The sequence below is a fragment of the Prosopis cineraria genome, unplaced genomic scaffold, assembly GCF_029017545.1.
Source record: "Prosopis cineraria cultivar Desert tree isolate PC_DT_omini unplaced genomic scaffold, ASM2901754v1 PC11, whole genome shotgun sequence".
In the NCBI taxonomy this organism is placed as follows: Eukaryota; Viridiplantae; Streptophyta; class Magnoliopsida; order Fabales; family Fabaceae; genus Prosopis; species Prosopis cineraria.
This window is the reverse complement of record NW_026555342.1, coordinates 25,161,219-25,167,218: the sequence shown is the minus strand read 5'-3', so window position 1 is coordinate 25,167,218 and position 6,000 is coordinate 25,161,219. Positions and strand designations below refer to the sequence as shown.

Genomic DNA, 6,000 nt, shown 5'->3' with positions numbered 1-6,000 from the left:
TTTATGGACTGTGTGTCCACATTTGTCTTCATGGCACAAGCCACGTTTGAGTTATTTACCCTCGTGAACTATGTGTTCATGTTTGTAAATTGTTCTAATAAGTCCCTGTGATTATGAATCTGATTATTTGGTGATTTTATATCCCATTGGTTTTTTTATTTAATAATTTATTTACAAGTATTTATTTCATTTATGTGACTTCTTAAAAATCAAGTGATATTAACATTTGCTATGATAGTTTAATGGTTTAAGATTTTATTCAAAATTTTATAAAGCCATTTTATTCTGAAGTTTATACATTTTTTTATGGAAATTGTTGTCTCATTAACTTACATGATTATCTTAAACTTTTCTTTTTATTCATGTTAAATTATTTATTGGTGGGATATTATTCACTGAAAAATTATTTTGGTCTCAGATAGCATGATTGACGATGTATGTCTTGCTTACCAATGATGGATGTTTGTGGAACAGAAGGAGGTTTGTTTAATAAATATGTCTTATAGATGTAAATATGAAATTTATGTATTATATCATGAGATATATGGTTAGGTGCTCCATATAACTTATAATTATAATCCTTAGTTTATTATACATTTTGTCTGTTGGCTGGAAGGAGCCAAGCTCCTAATGGATATAATGAAATAAACCTTAAATTTATAGCTTACAGGATGTATGATGTGGTTTACATCCTGTGCCGATCACCCCTATTTTTAGGGCGTGACAAATTAGCAAGGAAAATATGATTCCTCACAAAATTTAGTGAGTTTTTTTAGCTATGAATTTAGTAAGAGATAAAATCCTTAGCTAAAATGCAATTTAGTTAGGAAAAAATGGCATTTAACTAGGGATTTATCCCTCGCTAAATTTCACTTTTCTAGTTGTGTATGAATATGGTTTGTATATGATTGTGTATCTCGATTAATCACTAAGATGGCACTTGGCTAGTTTGAGATCATGGTAATATGTGGATGCATATAGCCCTAAGTGTCACACCCCAAAAATAGAGGGTGACCGGCAAAGGATGTGATCCATCACACATCCCTTAAGCCTCGGATTTGGTTAACCTTTTCATAACTAAAAGATAATTATGTTTTAGTTTGAATTAGAACATACATAAATATTTTTGGTAGTAATAAAAGTCTCAATATTTTTGTAGAAATTTCGGCAGAATCTCCTCTGTAAATAAGATCTCCCGAAAATTCTACAAGACAATATTTCAACCAAAAATATCAAGCCAATCAGGAGTAGAGCTTCTTCCAGCCAATAGACAGAATATATAACCACATAAACAACCTGACCACAGACTATGTGGAGCACCTAACAATAAGTTTACAAAATAAAATTTCATAATTAAAACTTTACGTCAAGAGAAAGTTTAACCCTTAGCTCCTCCGCTTCTAATCAATCACAAACTCCTCAATGTTCAGTAGATGATTCAGCGTCAGCTACACTATCTGAGACCAAAAATTATTTTCCAGTGAATAACGTCCCAATAATAAATAATTAAATATGAATAAAAGGAAAATTAAAACATAATAATCTCCATGAAGATTTAAATAAATTCGGAATAAAAGGATCCTATGTAACTTTAACTAAAATCATAATTCATTAAAGTATCTTATCAAATGTCATTATCATTTAACTTTAATAAAGCAAATAATTGCAATAACTAATTATAAACATGTCATTAATCAAAACCAATGAAAATAGATCCATAAAAATTTAAAACTCATAAGTATAGAGACTTATCAGAACAAGTAACAAATGTGGACACACAGTCCACGAGAATAAATCACCAAACGCGGCTTATGCCACGAAAACAAACATGGACACAAAGTCCACAAGGGTAAATAACTAGACGTAGCCGAAGCCACGAAACAGACGTAGACACATAGTCCACGAGGGTAACTAACCAGACGTGGTCAAAGCCACGAAACAGACGTAGGTACAAGACCCACGAATAACAAACGTGAGAACAAAGCTCACGAAATCCAAACTAGCTAGTATTTGACCATGGCGCGCCAAGGGCTAACGAAACTGTCGTTAACAACCAGCGTTCTGTATACAGTCCCCTTTTAAATTCACTTTCAGACATGCGAGAAAATCATCACTTTCAAAATACTATTTCTCTTTTAAAAATCTAACTCGCATGAAACATATAAAAGCACCCATATTTCTAAATATAAAAATTCACAATTAATATCTCATAAACTGTTCACAATTTTTTTTTAATTAGCTTTATCAAATAAAGCACTACTAGAATTTAAGAAAGCATTTTCATCAATATAAAAAGTATAAGTCATGACTTCAAGAAGCAGAGCAATTTAATAAACAAAGTAGCTAAAGCAAGAGAAATTTATAAATATCCATAAATTATTAAAAGCGATCTTTTGATAAGTAAATATTTCCAATATATATTGATTGGGACGTTATCCACTTACCTGTGGTGTTCCCAAATTTTCAAAGATTTTCTCCCTTTTAGTTCCTATCAAAATCTTCTTCTTCCAAACCCCCTATAAGAATATAAGATAATGCAATTTAATTAAATTCCTATAATTACAAAGATTTCTTTCCAGTTCTCATTCGATTCCAAGATTAAATCATAAGGCAACACTATACTTTATAAATTAATAACCATAAAACTTTCAAGAATTCACTTAATCTCTCAATAAATTTCTTCACAATGTTTGATTCAAATTCACAAATGAGCAATACCCAAACCAATTCATGTTTCTTATGAGATCCAACAAAATTATAGAAAAATACCCAATCAAATATTTCCTTTTGTAAATTTCAAACTAAGTTCATAAGATAATAGCATTCCAACCAATTATGTTTTCCAAGTAATTTAATGAAATTTTTAATAATTATAATTTCAAACAAAAATCCCCTCATGGGTATTTAATCAAACACTTTATGAGCATTATAACTTAAACAAATACCACCTTCTTCCTCATCAATTTCACCTTCAAAGATTTCATAAGGTCAGTATTATAGCCAATAATTAGATCAAATTCAATTAAATCTCAAATCTACATCATCCTTTTCCTTTCTCTCTGTTTTTTTTTTAATTCAAGCCTCCCTTTATATTTGAACAAATAGCCATGAGTATCAACAAAACACAAAAGAAAAATTTTCCATTCAACTCTATAACCTCACACACTCACAGATTCCATAAAGAAAAGAAAAATCAAAGTTGCTCCCTTTAGATGCACCAACGTAACACAAATGGGCAGAAGAAAATGCAACCACAGCTGAACAGGGGAACAAAATAACAACATTAAACTAGCCTCCTACCCAAGAATCAATTCTCCCATAGCATCACACCAACCCTTCATTCATTTATCACTTACGAATGGGAAGGATGAAGGAAGAAGAAGAAACTTCAACAGCACAAACAGTGAAGAGAAGCGCAGAGATCGACGGCAGAGTGAAGAACTATGGATTCGTGACTGGGACTGCTAACAGTGGACGATCACAGCCCACGTTTGCAGCGCTGGCAACCTGACTCTCACGCACACCAACTACGCGCATGAGAACTGTGAAAACAGAGCAACAGTGGAGAAGACAAACAGAGACAGAGAAGAACGAGGAAGAACCTGGGCATCGCACAGCGACAGCGACCTCACGGCAACTCGTCTGCCTCGTCGGCGGCGGCAAGGAATGAAGAAGAAGGATCAGAGGTCGAGAATGGCAGAAGGTTCAGAGGTCGCACACAACTTCCAGATTTTTCTTTCCCTCTCTCTCTGATGCCCAACACAATTCCGCAAAGAGGAAGAAGAAAAAAGAAATTATATCTGATAGGCTGAGGACATTTTGGTAATTTAGAGGCTAAAAATAATGAAAATTAAAAAAAATAACTCCCAAATGCTTCAGCAGGTTCGAACTCTGGATCCCATATATAAATCACGTGCTCTCTTCCACTATACCAACCCTTCCTCTTGTCATAATTGCACCAAAATTAATATAACTACAACTAAATAAAACATATATATTTATTTTATTTTTTTTAAATTCTTGGGTTATTACACTAAGTGTCCAAAATTTTTGTTTGTTTCTAGATTAGAGTAAGACTAGAACCATTAGTTAGTTTATTCAATTATCTGTGTATAGACATTTAGATCACCGTAATTAGAGGTTCAAACTAAAAAAATTAGGTAACCCAAAAGTTAGATTTGATTGTGCTAACTATGAGTGTGCACTGTGGCAAAAGGCCTATTAGTCGTGGTGAATTGCTTCATTGGGGTTGGCCATGATGAGTGATCCCTATGTCATAAGCCAGAATGAATATACTTTTGGCTGTAATAAAAGTACCCATAATCATTGAAATGACTGTTTTGCCCTTTTTTTGACTTTTTTCAAAGCTCAAACTCTTTTGCCAAGTTTCCACAAACTTTTATACTCTAATTTTAAGTGTTTCAAGTTTTTATAAACTCATTAATCATTTTCAAATAATTTTGAGATCCCATTATTTTTAATATTTTCAAGATCAATTTCTAAATGACCTTAGCCAAGGTTGATCCTTAGGTTTTTTAATTTAATTATTTTGGGTTTAAAAAAGGTTAATGCCAGAGGTCATTATAACTAGCCTTGCACAACATATTCATTGCAACCAACTTTACATCCTCAGCCAATCTTGAATTCCAAGATCTATTATGGCTCAGTATATGTTTGCCGTGGTATGTTGTGCAGCCCTTTTTGCCATGGCTAACCCAAAAATGCTACTTCTGTCATGGCTAAACAACTTCCATTATAGTGGAAGTCTTATATCAAAACATATTTATGCAGCATTAATATTTCTAACTTCTAATTCACCTAATTAACCACTCAAACCTTCAATCAAGGTGATCCAAGCACTCTCATGTAGCGAATTAATAAATCTAACTTGTGGTCTCATTTATGACTCAATCCATTACCAAATGAAGATCATGAAATACTTTGGGAAAAACAAGCCTTTACTTCCCAAAGGTAGCTCACCTAAGTATCTCTCATCATAATTACATTTATCAAATACCATCTACAAGCATAATTCATTCATGCATGAACATGCCATGTCATTAATCTATAAGAGTAAGTAAAAAGATCTATCTGTTATACATATTTGCATATTAGGCCCTTTCCTAAAAATATAAGGTCACTACCCAAAAATGCCCAAGTCAACAATTATGACTCACATGCAAATGATCTATAGTTAAATAAGTTAAAATGATCCTAACTTGGCAAAACATAAATTCAATCCCACAATCAAGTACTAGAGAATTTACAATTGTAGACTCCATAGCTTGGCCTTGAAGGCTTCCCTTTTATTCTTTACCTTATTGTCTCCTATAAAGATATTAAGTAACAAGGTGGGATTAAATATTCTCAGCAACCAAGTAATTTAATCAAGTATATTAAAGCATGGCATCCACAACAGATAAACATTTAATATCACATAAGGCAAAACAAGCATTATTCACAATGCATCATTATAATGTATTTTATATGACTACATGCAACTGTCTTATACCACTCTTTATATCACTTGACCAAATCTATGGGCTATTATCTCAAATAGTCTAGCCCATATGATTAAACTAGCCCTTAGGATTTACCTGGTTAAAGGCTCCAACACTCACTCTTGGATCATGAATTCCCCCTACTCAAATTTTAAGGTGTCATAAGTGCCTGACCTATACCATCCCTTCTAGTAATCAATGATACTCAATATCATGCCTTGACCTATGCCATACTCAAAGGACTACTAGTAATACTAAGCAATTATATAATAGAATTTACCAACCACTATGCATGAACTCAATGGAGGCCACACTTTATGGATTTTTACCAATATAGCCTTCTATTAAACCAATGTGAACTCTCACCCATCATGATCATGCAAGTTCATTCAACAAATACAAAACAGTTCATGTTATGCATATCTCAATAATTCAACATTTTTATAACTCCAAGAACTTGCATGCTTATGAAAAATCATATTACAACGTTATTTGCAAC

The 6,000-nt window shown here is 32.7% G+C and overlaps 1 long non-coding RNA gene across 2 annotated transcripts; it reads right to left on the bottom strand.

The window, feature by feature from the left end:
- Positions 1–1,180: 1,180 nt before the first annotated feature.
- On the bottom strand, positions 1,181–3,741 carry LOC129285377 (uncharacterized). 2 transcript variants are annotated; one of them, XR_008587176.1, is made up of 4 exons: positions 3,603–3,741; positions 3,301–3,507; positions 2,445–2,516; positions 1,181–1,457 (listed from the first exon to the last, which is right to left on the bottom strand). It is a non-coding gene; the product is annotated as an uncharacterized LOC129285377 (long non-coding RNA). The 2 variants fall into 2 exon arrangements; XR_008587175.1 differs by lacking the exon at positions 2,445–2,516.
- Positions 3,742–6,000: the final 2,259 nt, after the last annotated feature.